This window comes from Choloepus didactylus, chromosome 4 (assembly GCF_015220235.1).
Source record: "Choloepus didactylus isolate mChoDid1 chromosome 4, mChoDid1.pri, whole genome shotgun sequence".
NCBI lineage: Eukaryota > Metazoa > Chordata > Mammalia > Pilosa > Megalonychidae > Choloepus > Choloepus didactylus.
In genome coordinates this window covers 114,898,765-114,920,419 of record NC_051310.1, presented here as the reverse complement: position 1 = coordinate 114,920,419, position 21,655 = coordinate 114,898,765, and the positions used below count along the sequence as shown (strand labels likewise).

Genomic DNA, 21,655 nt, shown 5'->3' with positions numbered 1-21,655 from the left:
TGCACAAATATCTGAAGAATCTGACAAAAAAATTTTCAGCTTTGTTTAGAGCCAGTGATTGGGAAGCAGCCCCTCCTGAATAACACTAGAAAGAAGTGTAAAGATCCCTGACACATACAGTAAACATCTAAAAACAAATTTTAATCCTCTTGTACAAATGATGTGCTTTTTAGGGTTTTTTTTTACAATGACTTCTTTTTTATTAAGGTATAATTTACATGCAGGAAAGTGCGTGAACATTAAATGTACAGCTTAGTGAATTTTTACATATCCACATATATATACCTATGCAACCACCATCCAGAGAAAGAACATTTTCAACACCCTAACAGGCTTTGTTGTGCCTCTTCCCAATCAATAGTCCCTACTACCACCACTAAAATAATCTTTTTGACTGCTATTGCAAGAGAGTAGTTTTGCCTGTTTTTTAACATCATGTGGATAGAATTTTACAATAACCACTCATTTGTGTCTGGTTTCCTTTGCTCAACGTTATGCCTGTGAGATTCATTCATTTTGTTGCAAGTACTAGTAATTCAAGCTTTGTCATGACTGTGTGGTATTCCATTGCATGAGCATACCACAATTTATGAATCTGTTCTATTGTTGACAGACACTCGGGTTGTTTTCAGTTTTGGGCCATTAGGAATAATGCTGCTATAAACATTCTTGAACATATCTCTTAGTGTACATATATATGCATTTTCTTGGGTACATACCCAGAGTGGAAGTTCTGGGTAACAGAGTATTCGTATGTTAAGCTTTAATAGATTCTGCCAAACAGCTTTCCACAATAGTAGTATGAATTTATCCTCTTAGCAATTTATGAGATATCCAGTTGGTCCTATTCCTCACCAACACTTGGTGTAGCCATTCTGGTACAAATGACATGGGTACAAATTGTCCTTTAACAGGACTAATGTTTAAGTTTATTATATTTTAAACAGAAGGGATACCTTTCAAAGTTGCTACCAGTCTATGTGATATTAGACAAAGAGGCAGCATGCTGAAAAGTGTCTAATTGCCTAGTACAAAAACCTACTTGAGTGCTGATGATTATATTCTTTGGACACTATGATCTTTCATAAAGTTTTCATATTCTGTGACAAATTTCCTGAATTTAGTGCCATAAATGTTCAACTAAATTTATATAATGTGAAGTTATATTTGCTATTTTTATATTTAAATAATAATTAAAGTAAAAAATTCAATGCAAGTTATCAGTATTGTTCCTTGAGCATTTTATCTTTGCCTGGTTTATTGAAGAATAGTAGCATATTTCATCTTTTTTATATAAAACTATTGTATGTTTTAACATGATTAATATATAATCTTTTATTATAGCTACAGATGAAGTTTGGGGAATTTTTAGACTGTCAACAAATCTAAATTTTTATTAATTTAAAAATGAAAAAAGTTGAGGTAGAGCAATGAAAATCAATGAATTAGAAGTATACATATCAACATGGATGAATCTCACACACCATATTTTGTGCAAAAGTGAAGACCAGAAGTTATTACATATATTGTTTGTATAGATTAAAAGCTAAAGAAGCAAAATAATAAAAATTTTTAAGCATGTTTGAAGACCAGCTCTAGTCTAGTGTGTCCTGGGTCAAGTTTTTTAAACGGCCTTTCTTCCTTTCCCTTTCCCCTCTGACAGATGGCCAGAGTATCCAGAAGGGGGATGCTGGCAGGTCAGGGTCCTGCTTCAGTCCAGTACATCAGTTGATAATGGTGATGGAGGATGTCCAAGGCTGGGTGGTCAGCTGGCACAGCTGGGAATTTGGTTACATACAGGGAGGACTAAGCAAATAATAAGAATATGAAAAAAAAAGTATATTGAGGACAGTGTGGGCCAGAGAAAAGAATTAAAAATACAGGAACTGGGGAGGCTAGAATAAAAGCTATGGTGTGGAATAAGAATTGAATGAATTGGTGTGAACTTGTGGTTTTAATATAATGCATATGAGGCCAGTATTACCCTGATACCAAAGTCAGACAAAGATATCATAAGAAAGGAAAACAACAGACTATATCACATGAACATAGACGCAAAAATCTTTAACAAAATACTGGTCAATCAAATTCAACAATATTTAAAAAGATTATACACCAAGACTAATTGAGATTTGCTGTAGGAATGCAATGTTGGTTTAACATTTGAAAATCAGTTAATGTAGCACACCATATTTGAAGAATAAAGAACAAAGCACATATGATAATCTCACATATGTAGGCACAGAAAAAGCATTTTGACAAAAATCCACACCCATTCATGACAAAAACACACAGCAAACTAGAAATAAAAGAAAACTTCCTCTATCAGGTAAAACGAGGCATCTAAGAAAAACCTATAGCTAACCTCAAACTTTATGATGACAGACTGAACTTTTCCTCTAAGATTGGGATTTACTCTTGCCACTTCTATTCAACATTGTACTGGACATCTAGCCAGTAAAATGAGGCAATAAAATAATAAATAAAGATATCCAGATTGGAAAGTAAGAAGTAAAAAAAAAAAAAGTCTTTAATCACAAATGACATGATCCACAAAAAACACCTACTAGAATTGATGCACAAGTATAGCAAGGTCACAGAACTTAAGATCAATGTAAAGGAATCAACTGAATTTTTATATATTAGCAACAAACAATCTGCAAATGATATTAAGAAAACAATTCCATTAACAATATCACGAAAAATAACTTAGGAATAAAGTTAACATATACAATGAAAACTATAAAACATTGCTGAGAGAAATTAAAGAAGATATAAATAGAGAGTCATTCCACGTCCATAGATTGAAAGTCTCAAATGTGTTAAGACAATTCTCAAGTGACGTATTGACTCAGTATAAGCCATATCAAAATCCCAGCAGTATTTTTTGTAAAACTTGAAAAATTTTTACACTTGTAAGGAAGCTGCATTTATAAGGAAATGCAAAGAACCAAAATGGCCAAAACAATTTTGAAAGAGAAAAGTCGTGAGGGCTTACATTATTTGACTTTGAAACTTACTACAAAGCTCCAGTAATCAGTGTGGTCTTGGAAAAGGATAAACATACAGATTGATGGCAGAGATCTGAGAATTCAATATTAAACTTCTACAATTATGGTAAACTGACTTTACACAAAGGTGTCAAGAGAACGCAATGGGGAAAGGACAATCTTTTAAACACACGGTGCTGGGAAAACTGGCTAGCCAGTAACAAAAAACCCAACTTAGACCCTTACCTCACACCACACACAAAAATCAACTCAAAATGAACCACAGACCTCTATGCAAAGGCTAAAATTATAAAACTTTTAGAAGAAAATACTGGAGAAAATCTTTGTGACCTTGGATTAGCCACACCAAAAGTACTAGCCATAAAAATAAAAAATGGATAAAAAGGACTTTGTGAAAATTAAAACTTTTGTCCATCAAAGCCAGCATTACAAAAATGAAAAGCTGAGCCACAGACTGGAAGAAAATATTTACAAATTGTGTATCTAACAAAGACTTGAGTCCAGAATGTGTAAGAAATACTTACACATATTCAATAGTAATGTAACTGAGAAGTTAGGATTTAACAAATGATTATGATTACTGAGTCATTATATAGACATTTCTTTTTACTTTCTAGTGTATTAGAGTGGGCAGAGGGAAATACCTGTAATTTCTGAACTGTAATCCATCTGGTTTGATCTCTGATAATGATATGTAACCATATAGCCTTATCTTGTGATTGTAAAACCCTTGTGATGACACGCACTCCCTTATCCTATTTTTCAACTTTGGAATCTTATGATCACTAGCGACTGAAACTTTGTTTTGTTTTATTTCACTTCCCCCTTTCAGGCAAGAAGATTTGCTCAAACCAACAATGCCGTGTCCAGGCTCATCCCCAGGAGTAATGTCCCACATTGCCAGGGAGATTCATACCCCTGGGAGTCAAGTCCCACATAGTGGGGAGGGCAGTGAGTTCACCTGCCACGTGGGCTTGGGGGGTGGGGCACATCTGTGCAACAAAGAGGTTCTCTGGGGGAGACTCTTAGGCACAATTATAAGTAGCTCAGCCTCTCCTTTGCAGCAATGAGCTTCACAAGGGCACACCCCAAGATCAAGGGCTCATCCTACCAAACTGTCAGTCTTCAACCTTTGCACAACACCAGCAGGAACCCAGGTGGGGAAATCTAACATTTCCGCATTCTTCCCCAGTTCCCCAGGATTCCCTGCAAATATATCCTCATTCTCACCTCATTTGGGGTGTGTTAGGATTTCACACTAACCTGTACAAACCTACCAGATCTCACTTTCTATTCAAAGTTCCATGTAATTTTCGTGTTTGAATAAATTGATGGTACAAGGTAAATTATTTAGTGTGCTGTAGAAGATATATATCCTGCACCAAATAAACATCTCTTCCCTTGGTCTCACACAGAAGTTGAAGTTTTAAAACACAGTCAAAATTGTCCTTTACCTTTGGCCTGACTTGCCTTAGTCCAACCAGATCTGCTTCATTCATATCTCTAATTGAAGTCTGGACTCTTTTTCAGCTTTTTTAACAGTTGCTGTATGCGCTAATACTGACATTCATAGCTGCCGGGCTCTAACTCTGAGTTTCAGATGCCGCACAGATACCCAAAATTCCAAAGACCGACCAGGTTACACACACAGAGATCAGCACCTCAGCATTTGGAGATAGCCATTACAATTCAGGAATAGATGTGACTGAGGTTAAGAGCTTACAATCTAGGGACCATTACAATAAGCATTTTCCTGATAAGCTGCACTCTAAGATTCAATTCTCAGAGTTTACACATTGTAGTTAGACCACATTGGTGAGGCATTATGATGTTTGTCCTTTCATTTCTGGCATACTTCACTCAAAATGCTGTCAACAGGATCCATTCACCTCGTTGCATGTCTCACAGCTTCACTCCTCATAGTTGCTCAATATTCCATCGTATGCATACACCACAGTTCACCATTCTGTTCATCAGCCGATGCACCCTTAGGCCACCTCCATCCACTGCAAATCATGAATACTGCCTCCATAAACAGCAGTGAGCAAATGTCCATTCATGTCCCTGCTCTCAGATCTTCCAAGTATATACCCCATAATGAGGTGGCAGGACCTTATGGCACCCACATACTTAGCTTCTTGTAGAACCACCACACTGTCCTCCAGATAGGCTACACCATTCTACTTCCCCACCAACAATAAATAGGTACATCCCTCTCTCCATCTTTTTGCCAGCACTTTTACCCCATTTATATTTTTCCTACAATTTTATAGATATATTCACATACCATACAATCATCCACATTGTACAATTGTTCACAGTATCATATAGTTGTGCATTCATCACCACAATCAATGCTTGAACATATTCATTACTACAAAAAAAATTTGTTAAAGAATAATAAAAAGATAATAAAGAAAACACCATACAATACAATACAATAAAGTCACATAACACCACTACCAAGAATCCCATATCCCTCTCTTATATCCCCCTCTCATACACATTTAGCTTTGGTATATTGCCTTTGTTATATTTAATGGAGGCATATTACAATGCTACTGTTAACTAGAGACTCCAGTTTGCTTTCATGATATTTTTCCCCAATACCATCCCTTTTTCAACACTTTGCAAGGGTGACGTTTATTGTTTCTCCCACATGTAAAAACATTTTTATATCTGTACATTTAGTCACAATCATTAACCACTCTAGTTTTCACTAAGTTATACAGACCCAGTCTTTATCGTCTATCTTTACTTCTGGTGTCTTACATGCCCGTAGCCCTCCTCTTTCACCATTACTCACAGACATCTTTATTCAGTGTACTTACAATATTGTGTAATGATCACACAGTATTATGCTATCCATTTCTGGATCTATACATTGATCCTGCTGAACATTCTATATTCCTTCAGCATCAAATGACCAATCTCTACCCTCTTTCTGTCTCCTGATAACATGTGTTCTCAGCTTTTAACTCTCAAAGTTTGCTTGTTAATGTTAGTTCATATTAGTGAGACTATTACAATATTTGTTCTTTTGTTTCTGGCTAACTTTGCTCAACATAATGTCCTCAAGGTTCATCCACATTATTATATGTCCATGACTTTGTTCTGTCTTACACCTGTATAATATTCCATCAAGTGTATATACCACAATTTGTTTATCTACTCATCCACTGATGGACATTTGGGCTGTTTCCATCTCTTGGCAATTGTGAATAATGCTGCTACAAACATCAGTTTACAAACATCTGGTCGTGTCTTAGCTTCAGTTCCTCTAAGAATATACCTAGTATATACTGGATCCAAAATTGCTGGATCATATGGCAAATCTATACTTAGCTTCCTGAGGAACTGCCACTCTGCCTTCCAGAATGGCTGCACCAGTCTACATTCCCATCAATAGTGAGTAAGTGTTCCTCTTTCTCCACATCGTCTCCAGCACTTGTAATTTTCTGCTTTTTGGACAACGGCCATTCTGTTAGGTCTGAAATGACATCTCATTGTGGTTTTGATTTGCATTTCCCTAATAGCCAGTGAAGTTGAGCATTTTTCATATGTTTTTGAGTCATTTATATTTCCTCTTCAGAAAAGTACCTGTCCATGTCTTTTGCCCATTTTTTAAAATTCAGTTTTATTGAGATATATTCACATACCATACAATCATCCATGGTGTACAATCAACTGAATGTGCGCACCTCATCTGATCTTTTGCCCATTTTTAAATTGGGTTGTTTGTCTTTCTGTTGTTGAGTTTTTGGATCCCTTTATATATTCAGGATATTAAACCCTTATCTGATATGTGGTTTCCAAATATTGTCTCCCATTGCATAGGCTGCGTTTTTACTTTTCTGACCAAGTTCTTTGATGTACAAAAGTGTTTAATTTTGAGGATATCTCTTTATCTATTTCTTCTTTAGTTGCTCGCACTTTGGGTGTAAGGTCTAGAAAACCACCTCCTATCACAAGATCTTTAAGATATTGCCCTACATTTTCTTCTGAGAATCTAATGGTCTTAGTGCTAATGTTTAGGTCTTTGATCCATTTCAAGTTAATTTTTGTATAAGGTGTGAGGTAGGAGTCCTCTTTCATTCTTTTGGATATGGATATTCAGTTCTCCAAACATCATTTATTGAAGAGGCTGCTCTGTTACAGTTGCTTTGGCTTGACTGCCTTATCAAAGATCAACTGTCTGTAGATGCAAGGGTCTATTTCTGAACACTCAATTTGATTCCATTGGTCAGTATATCTATCCTTATGCTAGTACCATGCTGCTTTGACCACTGTAGCTTTGTAATATGTTTAAAAGTCAGGTAGTGTAAGACCTCCCACTTTGTTCCTCTTTCTCAAGATGTTTTTGGTTATTTGGGGGACCTTGCCCTTCCAAATAGATTTGGTTATTGGTTTTTCTATTTCTGCAAAGTAAATTGTTGGGATTTTAATTCAAATTGTGTTGAATCTATAAATCAGTTTAGGGAAAACTGACATCTTAACTATATTTTGTCTTCCAATCCATGAATACAGTGTGTTCTTCCACTTTTTTAGGTCCTATTTGATTTCTTTTAGCAGTTTCTTGTAGTTTTCTCTGTACAGGTCTTTCGTGGCCTTGGTTAAGTTTATTCCTATATACTTGATTCTTTGGGTTGCTATTGTAAACGGATTTTTTTTCTTGATTTCCTCCTCCTGTTGCACATTACTTGTGTATAGGAACACTACAGAATTTTGCATGTTGATCTTGTAGCCTGCTGCTTTGCTGTATTCACTGATTAGTTCTAGTAGCTTTGCTGTAGATTTTTGTGGATTTTCTACAGATAGCATCATGTCATCTGCAAACAGTGAAAGTTTTACTTCTTCCTCTCCAATTTAGATGTCTTCTATTTCTTTTTCTTGCCTAATTGCTATTGCTAGAACTCCCAGCACAATGTTGAATAACAATAGTGACAGTGTTCATCCCTGTCTTGTTCCTGATCTTAGAGGGAAAGCTTTCAGTCTTTCCCCATTGAGTCTGATGTTAGCTGTGAATTTTTCATATATCTCCTTTATCATATTGAGAAAGTTCCCTTCTATTCCTGTCCTTTGAAGTGTTTTCATCAAGAAAGGATGTTGAATTTTGTCAAATGCTGTTCTAGTTTGCTAATGCTGCCAGAATGCAAAACACCAGAGACGGACTGGCCTTTATAAAAGGGCGTTTATTTGGTTACACAGTTAGAGTTTTAAGGCCATAAAGTGTCCAAGGTAACACATCAGCAATCGGGTACCTTCACTGGAGGATGGCCAATGGTGTCCGGAAAACCTCTGTTAGCTGGGAAGGCACGTGGCTTGTGTCTGCTCCAAAGTTCTGGTTTCAAAATGGCTTTCTTCCAGGATGTTCCTCTCTAGGTTGCAGTTCCTCAAAAATGTCACTCTTAGTTGCACTTGGGGTATTTGTCCTTTCTTGGCTTCTCTGGAGCAAGTGTCTGCTTTCAATGGTCGTCTTCAAACTGTCTCTTATCTGCAGCTCCTGTGCTTTCTTTCTCAGCCGTAGCTCCTCTTCAAAACATCACTCACAGCTGCACTGAGTTGCCTCTGCCCACCAGCTCATTTATATGGTTCCACTGATCAAGCTTGCTCCTTCTGTCTGATCTTATATAGTGTGCCAGTAATTATATTCAGACCCACCCAATGGGCGGGCCAACACATCCATGGAAATTATCCAATCAGAGTCATCACTCACAGTTGGGTGGGGCACATCTCCATGGAAACACTCAGAGAATTACAATCTAATTAACACTGATAGGTCTGCCCACACAAGATTACACCAAAGATAACAGCGTTTGGGAGGACATAACACATTCAGACTGGCACAAATGCCTTTTCTGCATCGATTGAGATGATCATGTGGCTCTTCCACTTTGATTTATTGATGTGGTGAACTACAGTAATTGATTTTCTGAAGCTGAACCAGCCTTGAACACCTGGAATAAATCCCACCTGGTCGTGGTGTATAAATCTTTTAGTGTGCTGCTGGATTCGATTTGCGAGTATTTTGTTGAGGATTTTTGCATCTATATTCATTAAAGAGATTGGTCTACACTATTCTTTTTTTGTAGTATTTTTGTCTGACTTTGGTATTAGGGTGATGTTGGCTTCATAGAATGAGTTAGGTAGCTTTCCCTCCTCTTCAATTTTTTTGAAGAGTTTGAACAGGATTGGTATTAATTCTTTCTTGAATGCTTGGTAGAATTCATATATGAAGCCATCTGGTCCTGGGCTTTTCTTTTTTGAGAGCTTTTTGATGACTGACTCAATCTCTTTCCTTGTGACTGGCTTGTTGAAGTCATCTATTTCTTCTCAAGTCAGTGTTGGTTGTTTATGCTTTTCTAGGAAGTTGTCCATTTCGTCTAAGTTGTCTAGTTTATTAGCATATTTGCTTGTAATATCCTCTCATTATCTCCTTTATTTCTGCAGGGTCAGTAGTTATGTCCCCCTTTCCATTTCTGATTGTGTTTATTTGCATCCACTCTCTCTCTTTTTTTTTAAATTAGCCTAGCTAAGGGTCCATTGATTTTATTGATTTCCTCACAGAATCACCTTCTGGTTTGGATTCTCTCTATTGTTTTCCTGTTCTCAATTTCATTTATTTCTGCTCTGATCTTTGTTATTTCTTTCCTTCTGTTTGCTTTGGGGTTAGTTTGCTGTTCTTTCTCTAGTTCCTCCAGGTGAACTGTTAATTCAGTTAATTCCTCAATTTTTTCTTCTCAGTTCTTTTCTCTTTCTTCTTCAGTTCTTTTTTTTTAAATTCAGTTTTGTTGAGATATATTCATATACCCTACAATCGTCCACAGTATACAATCCATTGTTCACAATACCATCATATACTTGTACACTCATCACCACAATCAATTTTTAAACATTTTCACTACTCAGAAAAAAAAATAAAAATAATAAAAACACAAGTAAAAAAGAACACCCAAAATCCCATTCCCTCATCCCCCCTATTATTCATTTAATTTTTGTTCCCATTTTTCTAATCATCTGTCCATACACTGGATAAAGGGAGTGTGAACCACAAGGTTTTCATAATTACATGGTCACATCATATAAGATTTATAGTTATACAATCATCTTCGTTTTCAAGAATCAAGGCTACTGGGTTGCAGTTCAACAGTTTCAGGTATTTTCTTCTCGCTATTCCAACATACTAAAAACTATAAAGGGTTATGTAAATAATGCATAAGAATAACCTCCAGAATGACCTCTTGACTCCATTTGAAATCCCTCAGCCACTGAAACTTTATTTTGCTTCATTTCTCTTCCCCCCTTTGGTCAAGAATGCTTTCTCAGTCCCACAGTGCCGGGTCCAGGCTCATCCCTGGGAGTTACGTCCATATAGAGGGGAGGGCAGTGAGTTTACCTGCCGAGGTGGCTTAGAGAGAGAGGCAACACCTGAGCAACAAAAGAGGGTCCCTGGGGGTGACTTTAAGCACGATTATACGTGGGCTCAGCCTTTCATTTGCAGTAACAAGCTTCATAAGGGCAAGCCCAAGATCAAGGGCTTGGCCTTCTCAGTTGGTAGTTCCCAATGCTTGTGGGAATATCATTATCAATAACTCCCCAGATGGAGAAGTCAATAGTTCTACATTTTCCCCCAGCCTCTCCAGGGGGCTTTGCAAATACATTTTTATCCTCTACCCAAATTACTTGCCCATCTTTTGATAATATAAAACTACAGAGTTACTGCAGCTCAGGGAGACAAATGTTTAGGCTGATATATTCTCTGATTTCCTACTTCATGCCTAGCAATAAACTCTCTCTCTCTTTGAAACCTTGATGTCTCACTAACTGGTCATTTGAGCACATCAGGCAGAGAACCCACTGCATTTATGCGGTACCAGTAAGAACATAAACAACCAAATTAAACAACAGACAAAAGACTTGAACAGAAATCTCACCAAAGATAACAGAAGAATAGCTAATGAACACATGCAAAGATGCTCAATATGATTAGTTACTAAAGAAGCGCAAATTAAAACCACGATAAGATACTACTCCTCACCCTCTAGAAAGGCTATAATAAAAAAGACAATCAGAAGTGTTGGTAAGGATGTGAAGAAACCGGAATCTTTATACATTTCTAGTCGGCATTTAAATGGTACAAACACTTTGGAAAAGAGTTTGGCAGTTTCTAAAAAAGTTAAATTGAAACTTACCATAAAACCCAGCAACTCCACTCCTAGGAATCTACCCAAGAGAAATTAAAATATATGTCCCCATAAAGACTTGAATGTGAATATTCACAGCAACATTATTTATAATATCCTCAAACCGAAGATAACTCAAATGTCCATCAGGAAGTGAATAAGTAAATGAAAAGGTAAATTTATGGAGACAGAAAGGAGGAGCCATGGTTTTTCTGAAACTGGATTGTGATGATAGTTACATAACTATAAATTTACAAAAAATTATTCAATTGTACACTAACATTAGATGAATTTTATAGTACACATATTATACCTCAATAAAGCTTAAAAATAAACAGGTTATTACTAGGGGAAGAGGAGGGGAAAAGAGAGTTAAGATTAGACAAATAATTTAGAAATCAATTTCTAAAGAAAAACCTTGCAGAAAAACCATCAGTGGAAGAATTTACTGAGTTCTTCCTTCTGACCTGTAGAGGAAGGAGTTCAAGGTCTCTTGCTGCTCTACAGGTTTGATATCAAGAAACTAACCAGACTGTGTTCTGAGGGTTGAAAATTCAAAGGAGTTTAAAGGTTAGCACAAATGTATTTGCTCCTTTTCTCTCTCATACAAGTAGTGGAGGTAAGGGCCCAGGCCTATTCTTGTACGGCAAAGGATATTCTCATACTACTATACCCCTCTTGTCTTGATTCTCTCTTGTTTCCAACTTGGCATAATAGAACCGGGTTCCTATTCCAACTATAGCTTAGGCTAGTTCAGTGGGAAGTAGTAGAAGCCAACACACTTGCCCTTGTTTTGTCTTTTGGCTTTATTTTCTCTAGCAGTGGCAAAAACGGACTGAATCAGTCTTTCCTCATGGCTTTACCAGAGTTCTACAATACAATTGAAGCCAAAGCCCTAACCATTAACAAAACATTGTACTTGGCTTTTATGCAAGTATCTAACGTAGGTATCCGATGGGTAGTAGACGTGCCTAGGTCAAGGCAAAACACCATCTAATTACTATATTAGTGGTATATCCCATTGCAAAATCCTGACTAAACTGCTCTTCTGACCCAAAAAGAACAGTCTTGAGCAAATCTCTTAACAATTTGGTCTTAAGATAGCTTCATTTCTAAACAGAATCTAACTACAGAATTTCATTTTTCAAACTTCTCACCCAACATTATACACAAATGTACTGAAACCTACAACCTTAAAACTTTCTTTAATTTTATTTATTTTTTAATTGTGGTAAAAAATACATAATATACAAATATTTTAACCATTTTAAGCAGGCAATTCTGTGACATTAAGTAAACTGACAAAACTGTGCTACTTTCACCACTATCTATTTCAAAAATATTTTCAACATCCCAAACAAAAACTCAAACCCATTAAGCAATAATTCCCCATTCCCTTCCCCCCATTCCCAGTAAGCTTTCTGCTTTCTGTCTCTATGAAAGTGCCTATTCTAAGTATTTCTCAAAAGAGAAATCGTACAATATTTTTTCCTTTATGTCTGGTTTATTTCGCTCAACATAATGTCTTCAAGGTTCATCCATGTTATACCATGTAGTCGGCACATCTTTCTTTTTATAGCTGAATAATGTTCCCTTTTATGGATATACCCACATTTTGTGTATCCATTCACCTGATGATGGACACTGGGGTTGCTTCCACATTTGCACTAGGCATAATAGAATGTAAATATTCTACAATGTTATACTGTGAATACTGCTGCAATGAATAATGATGTACAGATCTCTTTCCCAGTGCCTACTTTCAATTCTTGTGAGCATACACCAAGGAGTGGAACTGCCAGAACATATGGTAATTTTGTATTTAACTTTCTGAGGAACAGCCAAACTGAAAAGAAGGACATTAGAGAGTTAACTCAAAGTCATAAGAGAAATAAAGAACACTGGTAAAGGTAACTACACAGGTAAATATAAACCCTTGTATTATTGTAATTTTAGTTTGTAACTGCTTTTTCTCCTGCCATATGACTTAGCAGGCAAATGTATAAAACAATGAATAAAATCTATGTTAATGGGCATACAATGTATAAAGATATAATCAGAGACAATAACAATGTAAAGGGGGAGGGTCAGAGATATATAGGAGTAGAGAGTTTGTATACTACTGAAACTAGGTCGGCATTAGTCAAATGGGTGATTATTAGTTTAAGAATTTAATGATAACTATAAGGGTACCACTAAGAAAGTAGCTTAAGAAAATATAGAGAAAAGCAAAGAAGACAGGAATCAAAATGGTATACAATAAAAAAGCAGTAAGTACAAAAAATGGAAGTAATGGCATAATTTATGACAAAAACATACAAGCACACAGGGGGAAAAAAGCTAAATACTTTCATCTAAGTTATTTCCTTAAATGTCACTGGAATAAACTCCCCTATTAAAAGGCAGAGACTGGGGGGCAAGATGGCAGACTGGTGAGCTGTATGTTTTAGTTACTCCTCCAGGAAAGTAGGTAGAAAGCCAGGAACTGCGTGCACTGGACACCACAGAGCAATCTGACTTTGGGCATACTTCATACAACACTCATGAAAACGTGGAACTGCTGAGATCAGCGAAATCTGTAAGTTTTTGCGGCCAGGGGACCCGCGCCCCTCCCTGCCAGGCTCAGTCCCGGGGGAGGAGGGGCTGTCAGCTCCGGGAAGGAGAAGGGAGAACTGCAGTGCCAGCCCTTATCGGAAACTCATTCTACTGATTCAAACTCCAACCATGGATAGACTGAGACCAGACACCAGAGAATCTGAGAGCAGCCAGCCCAGCAGAGAGGAGACAGGCATAGGAAAAAAACAACACGAAAAACTCCAAAATAAAAGCGGAGGATTTTTGGAGTTCTGGTGAACATAGAAAGGGGAAGGGCCCTGAGGCGCATATGCAAATCCTGAAGAAAAGCTGATCTCTCTGCCCTATGGACCTTTCCTTAATGGCCCTGGTTGCTTTGTCTCTTAGCATTTCAATAACCCATTAGATCTCTGAGGAGGGCCCGTTTTTTTTGTTTTTTGTTTTTTTTGTTTTTTTTTTTGTTTTTTTTTAATACTTTTTTCTTTTTCTAAAACAATTACTCTAAGAAGCCCAATACAGAAAGCTTCAAAGACTTGCTATTTCGGCAGGTCAAGTCAAGAGCAGAACTAGGAGAGCTCTGAGACAAAACGCAATAATTCAGTGGCTGAGAAAATTCACTAAACACCACAACTTCCCAAGAAAAGGGGGGTGTCCGCTCACAGCCATCATCCTGGTGGACAGGAAACACTCCTGCCCATCGCCAGCCCCATAGCCCAGAACTTCCCCAGACAACCCAGTGTGACGGAAGTGCTTCAAATAACAGGCACACACCACAAAACTGGGCGTGGACATTAGCCTTCCCTGCAACCTCAGCTGATTGTCCCAGAGTTGGGAAGGTAGAGCAGTGTGAATTAACAAAGCCCCATTCAGCCATCATTTCAGCAGACTGGGAGCCTCCCTACACAGCCCAGCAGCCCAGAACTGCCCTGGGGGGACGGCAATCACCTGTGACATAGCACAGTCATCCCTCAACAGAGAACCCAGGGTGCACGGCCTGGAAGAGGGGCCCACTTGCAAGTCTCAGGAGCCATACGCCAATACCAAGGACTTGTGGGTCAGTGCAGAGATAAACTGTGGCAGGACTGAACTGAAGGATTAGACTATTGCAGCAGCTTTAAAACTCTAGGATCACCAGGGAGATTTGATTGTTAGAGCCACCCCCCCCCTCCCTGACTGCCCAGAAACACGCCCCATATACAGGGCAGGCAACACCAACTACACACGCAAGCTTGGTACACCAATTGGACCCCACAAGACTCACTCCCCCACTCACCAAAAAGGCTAAGCAGGGGAGAACTGGCTTGTGGAGAACAGGTGGCTCGTGGACGCCACCTGCTGGTTAGTTAGAGAAAGTGTACTCCACGAAGCTGTAGATCTGATAAATTAGAGATAAGGACTTCAATTGGTCTACAAATCCTAAAAGAACCCTATCAAGTTCAGCAAATGCCACGAGGCCAAAAACAACAGAAAATTATAAAGCATATGAAAAAACCAGACGATATGGATAACTCAAGCCCAAGCACCCAAATCAAAAGACCAGAAGAGACACAGCACCTAGAGCAGCTACTCAAAGAACTAAAGATGAACAATGAGACCATAGTACGGGAGATAAAGGAAATCAAGAAGACCCTAGAAGAGCATAAAGAAGACATTGCAAGACTAAATTAAAAAAAATGGATGATCTTATGGAAATTAAAGAAACTGTTGACCAAATTAAAAAGATTCTGGACACTCATAGTACAAGACTAGAGGAAGTTGAACAACGAATCAGTGACCTCGAAGATGACAGAATGGAAAATGAAAGCATAAAAGAAAGAATGGGGAAAAAAATTGAAAAAATCGAAATGGACCTCAGGGATATGATAGATAATATGAAACGTCCAAATATAAGACTCATTGGTGTCCCAGAAGGGGAAGAAAAGGGTAAAGGTCTAGGAAGAGTATTCAAAGAAATTGTTGGGGAAAACTTCCCAAATCTTCTAAACAACATAAATACACAAATCATAAATGCTCAGCGAACTCCAAATAGAATAAATCCAAATAAACCCGCTCCGAGACATATACTAATCACACTATCAAACACAGAAGAGAAGGAGCAACTTCTGAAAGCAGCAAGAGAAAAGCAATTGACCACATACAAAGGAAACAGCATAAGACTAAGTAGTGACTACTCAGCAGCCACCATGGAGGCAAGAAGGCAGTGGCACGATATATTTAAAATTCTGAGTGAGAAAAATTTCCAGCCAAGAATACTTTATCCAGCAAAGCTCTCCTTCAAATTTGAGGGAGAGCTTAAATTTTTCACAGACAAACAAATGCTGAGAGAATTTGCTAACAAGAGACCTGCCCTACTGGAGATACTCAATGGAGCCCTACAGACAGAGAAACAAAGAAAGGACAGAGAGACTTGGAGAAAGGTTCAGTACTAAAGAGATTCGGTATGGGTACAATAAAGGATATTAATAGACAGAGGGGAAAAATATGACAAACATAAACCAAAGGATAAGATGGCTGATTCACGGAATGCCTTCACGGTTATAACATTGAATGTAAATGGATTAAACTCCCCAATTAAAAGATATAGATTCGCAGAATGGATCCAAAAAAATGAACCATCAATATGTTGCATACAAGAGACTCATCTTAGACACAGGGACACAAAGAAACTGAAAGTGAAAGGATGGAAAAAAAATATTTCATGCAAGCTACAGCCAAAAGAAAGCAGGTGTAGCAATATTAATCTCAGATAAAATAGACTTCAAATGCAGGGATGTTTTGAGAGACAACGAAGGCCACTACGTACTAATAAAAGGGGCAATTCAGCAAGAAGAAATAACAATCGTAAATGTCTATGCACCCAACCAAGGTGCCACAAAATACATGAGAGAAACACTGGCAAAACTAAAGGAAGCAATTGATGTTTCCACAATAATTGTGGGAGACTTCAACACATCACTCTCTCCTACAGATAGATCAACCAGACAGAAGACCAATAAGGAAATTGAAAACCTAAACAATCTGATAAATGAATTAGATTTAACAGACATATACAGGACATTACATCCCAAATCACCAGGATACACATACTTTTCTAGTGCTCATGGAACTTTCTCCAGAATAGATCATATGCTGGGACATAAAACAAGCCTCAATAAATTTAAAAAGATTGAAATTATTCAAAGCACATTCTCTGACCACAATGGAATACAATTAGAAGTCAATAACCATCAGAGACTTAGAAAATTCACAAATACCTGGAGGTTAAACAACACACTCCTAAACAATCAGTGGGTTAAAGAAGAAATAGCAAGAGAAATTGCTAAATATATAGAGACGAATGAAAATGAGAACACAACATACCAAAACCTATGGGATGCAGCAAAAGCAGTGCCAAGGGGGAAATTTATAGCACTAAACGCATATATTAAAAAGGAAGAAAGAGCCAAAATCAAAGAACTAATGGATCAACTGAAGAAGCTAGAAAATGAACAGCAAACCAATCCTAAACCAAGTACAAGAAAAGAAATAACAAGGATTAAAGCAGAAATAAATGACATAGAGAACAAAAAAACAATAGAGAGGATAAATATCACCAAAAGTTGGTTCTTTAAGAAGATCAACAAGATTGACAAGCCCCTAGCTAGACTGACAAAATCAAAAAGAGAGAAGACCCATATAAACAAAATAATGAATGAAAAAGGTGACATAACTGCAGATCCTGAAGAAATTAAAAAAATTATAAGAGGATACTATGAACAACTGTATGGCAACAAACTGGATAATGTAGAGGAAATGGACAATTTCCTGGAAACATATGAACAACCTAGACTGACCAGAGAAGAAATAGAAGACCTCAACCAACCCATCACAAGCAAAGAGATCCAATCAGTCATCAAAAATCTTCCCACAAATAAATGCCCAGGGCCAGATGGCTTCACAGGGGAATTCTACCAAACTTTCCAGAAAGAACTGACACCAATCTTACTCAAACTCTTTCAAAACATTGAAGAAAATGGAACACTACCTAACTCATTTTATGAAGCTAACATCAATCTAATACCAAAACCAGGCAAAGATGCTACAAAAAAGGAAAACTACCGGCCAATCTCCCTAATGAATATAGATGCAAAAATCCTCAACAAAATACTTGCAAATCGAATCCAAAGACACATTAAAAAATTCATACACCATGACCAAGTGGGGTTTATTCCAGGCATGCAAGGATGGTTCAACATAAGAAAATCAATCAATGTATTACAACACATTAACGAGTCAAAAAGGAAAAATCAATTGATCATCTCAATAGATGCTGAAAAAGCATTTGACAAAATCCAACATCCCTTTTTGATAAAAACACTTCAAAAGGTAGGAATTGAAGGAAACTTCCTCAACATGATAAAGAGCATATATGAAAAACCCACAGCCAGCATACTACTCAATGGTGAGAGACTGAAAGCCTTCCCTCTAAGATCAGGAACAAGACAAGGATGCCCGCTGTCACCACTGTTATTCAACATTGTGCTGGAAGTGCTAGCCAGGGCAATCCGGCAAGACAAAGAAATAAAAGGCATCCAAATTGGAAAAGAAGAAGTAAAACTGTCATTGTTTGCAGATGATATGATCTTATATCTAGAAAACCCTGACAAATCGACGATACAGCTACTAGAGCTAATAAACAAATTTAGCAAAGTAGCGGGATACAAGGTTAATGCACATAAGTCAGTAATGTTTCTATATGCTAGAAATGAACAAACTGAAGAGACACTCAAGAAAAAGATACCATTTTCAATAGCAACTAAAAAATCAAGTACCTAGGAATAAACTTAACCAAAGATGTAAAAGACCTATACAAAGAAAACTACATAACTCTACTAAAAGAAATAGAAGGGGACCTTAAAAGATGGAAAAATATTCCATGTTCATGGATAGGAAGGCTAAATGTCATTAAGATGTCAATTCTACCCAAACTCATCTACAGATTCAATGCAATCCCAATCAAAATTCCAACAACCTACTTTGCAGACTTGGAAAAGCTAGTTATCAAATTTATTTGGAAAGGGAAGATGCCTCGAATTGCTAAAGACACTCTAAAAAAGAAAAACGAAGTGGGAGGACTTACACTCCCTGACTTTGAAGCTTATTATAAAGCCACAGTTGCCAAAACAGCATGGTACTGGCACAAAGATAGACATATAGATCAATGGAATCGAATTGAGAATTCGGAGATAGACCCTCAGATCTATGGCCGACTGATCTTTGATAAGGCCCCCAAAGTCACTGAACTGAGTCATAATGGTCTTTTCAACAAATGGGGCTGGGAGAGTTGGATATCCATATCCAAAGGAATGAAAGAGGACCCCTACCTCACCCGCTACACAAAAATTAACTCAAAATGGACCAAAGATCTCAATATAAAAGAAAGTACCATAAAACTCCTAGAAGATAATGTAGGAAAACATCTTCAAGACCTTGTATTAGGCAGCCACTTCCTAGACTTTACACCCAAAGCACAAGCAACAAAAGAGAAAATAGATAAATGGGAACTCCTCAAGCTTAGAAGTTTCTGCACCTCAAAGGAATTTCTCAAAAAGGTAAAGAGGCAGCCAACTCAATGGGAAAAAATATTTGGAAACCATGTATCTGAGAAAAGACTGATATCTTGCATATATAAAGAAATCCTACAACTCAATGACAATAGTACAGTTGGCCCAATTATAAAATGGGCAAAAGATATGAAAAGACAGTTCTCTGAAGAGGAAATACAAATGGCCAAGAAACACATGAAAAAATGTTCAGCTTCACTAGCTATTAGAGAGATGCAAATTAAGACCACAATGAGATACCATCTAACACCAGTTAGAATGGCTGCCATTAAACAAACAGGAAACTACAAATGCTGGAGGGGATGTGGAGAAATTGGAACTCTTATTCACTGTTGGTGGGACTGTATAATGGTTCAGCCACTCTGGAAGTCAGTCTGGCAGTTCCTTAGAAAACTAGATATAGAGTTACCGTTCGATCCAGTGATTGCACTTCTCGGTATATACCCGGAAGATCGGAAAGCAGTGACACGAACAGATATCTGCACGCCAATGTTCATAGCAGCATTACTCACAATTGCCAAGAGATGGAAACAACCCAAATGTCCTTCAACAGATGATGGAATACTACGCGGCAGTAAGAAGGAACGATCTCGTGAAACATATGACAACATGGATGAACCTTGAAGACATAATGCTGAGCGAAATAAGCCAGGCACAAAAAGAGAAATATTATATGCTACCACTAATGTGAACTTTGAAAAATGTAAAACAAATGGTTTATAATGTAGAATGTAGGGGAACTAACAATAGAGAGCAATTAAGGAAGGGGGAACAATAATCCAAGAAGAACAGATAAGCTATTTAACGTTCTGGGGATGCCCAGGAATGACTATGGTCTGTTAATTTCTGATGCATATAGTAGGAGCAAGTTCACAGAAATGTTGCTATATTAGGTAACTTTCTTGGGGTAAAGTAGGAACATGTTGGAAGTTAAGCAGTTATCTTAGGTTAGTTGTCTTTTTCTTACTCCCTTGTTATGGTCTCTTTGAAATGTTCTTTTATTGTATGTTTGTTTTCTTTTTAACTTTTTTTCCATACAGTTGATTTAAAAAAGAAGGGAAAGTTAAAAAAAAAAAAAAAAAGATGTAGTGCCCCCTTGAGGAGCCTGTGGAGAATGCAGGGGTATTCGCCTACCCCACCTCCATGGTTGCTAACATGACCACAGACATAGGGGACTGGTGGTTTGATGGGTTGGGCCCTCTACCACAGGTTTTACCCTTGGGAAGACGGTTGCTGCAAAGGAGAGGCTAGGCCTCCCTATGGTTGTGCCTAAGAGCCTCCTCCCGAATGCCTCTTTGTTGCTCAGATGTGGCCCTGTTTCTCTAGCTAAGCCAACTTGAAAGGTGAAATCACTGCCCTCCCCTCTACATGGGATCAGACACCCAGGGGAGTGAATCTCCCTGGCAACATGGAATATGACTCCCGGGGAGGAATGTAGACCTGGCATCGTGGGATGGAGAACACCTTCTTGACCAAAAGGGGGATGTGAAAGGAAATGAAATAAGCTTCAGTGGCAGAGAGAATCCAAAAGGAGCCGAGAGGTCACTCTGGTGGGCACTCTCTTACGCACACTTTAGACAACCCTTTTTAGGTTCTAAAGAATTGGGGTAGCTGGTGGTCGATACCTGAAACTATCAAACTACAACCCCGAACCCATGAATCTCGAAGACAGTTGTATAAAAATGTAGCTTATGAGGGGTGACAATGGGATTGGGAAAGACATAAGGACCACACTCCACTTCGTCTAGTTTATGGATGGATGAGTAGAAAAATAGGGGAAGGAAACAAACAGACAAAGGTACCCAGTGTTCTTTTTTACTTCAATTGCTCTTTTTCACTCTAATTATTATTCTTGTTATTCTTGTGTGTGTGCTAATGAAGGTGTCAGGGATTGATTTGGGTGATGAATGTACAACTATGTATTGGTACTGTGAACAATCAAAAGTACGATTTGTTTTGTATGACTGCGTGGTATATGAATATATCTCAATAAAATGAAGATTAAAAAAAAAAAAAAAAAAAGACATAATGCTGAGCAAAATAAGCCAGGCACAAAAAGAGAGATATTGTATGTTACCACTAATGTGAATTCTGTGAAAAATGTACAATGTTTTATACTGTAGAATGTAGGGGACCTATAGATACCAATTAGTGGAGGGGGAATGATAATCTAATAAGAACAGATAAACTATGGAGGGTAATCTCAAGGTTATGGGAATGCTCAGGAATGATTATGGTTTGTAAACTTTCTTGGATATAGTAAGATCATGTTGGAAGCAATAGA

At 37.7% G+C, this 21,655-nt stretch overlaps 1 protein-coding gene across 9 annotated transcripts in view; it reads right to left on the bottom strand.

The window, feature by feature from the left end:
- Positions 1-21,655, bottom strand: part of CSNK1G1 (casein kinase 1 gamma 1) — a 223,355-nt gene that overhangs the window by 104,152 nt on the left and 97,548 nt on the right. The gene's annotated exons all lie outside the window — the stretch shown is intronic.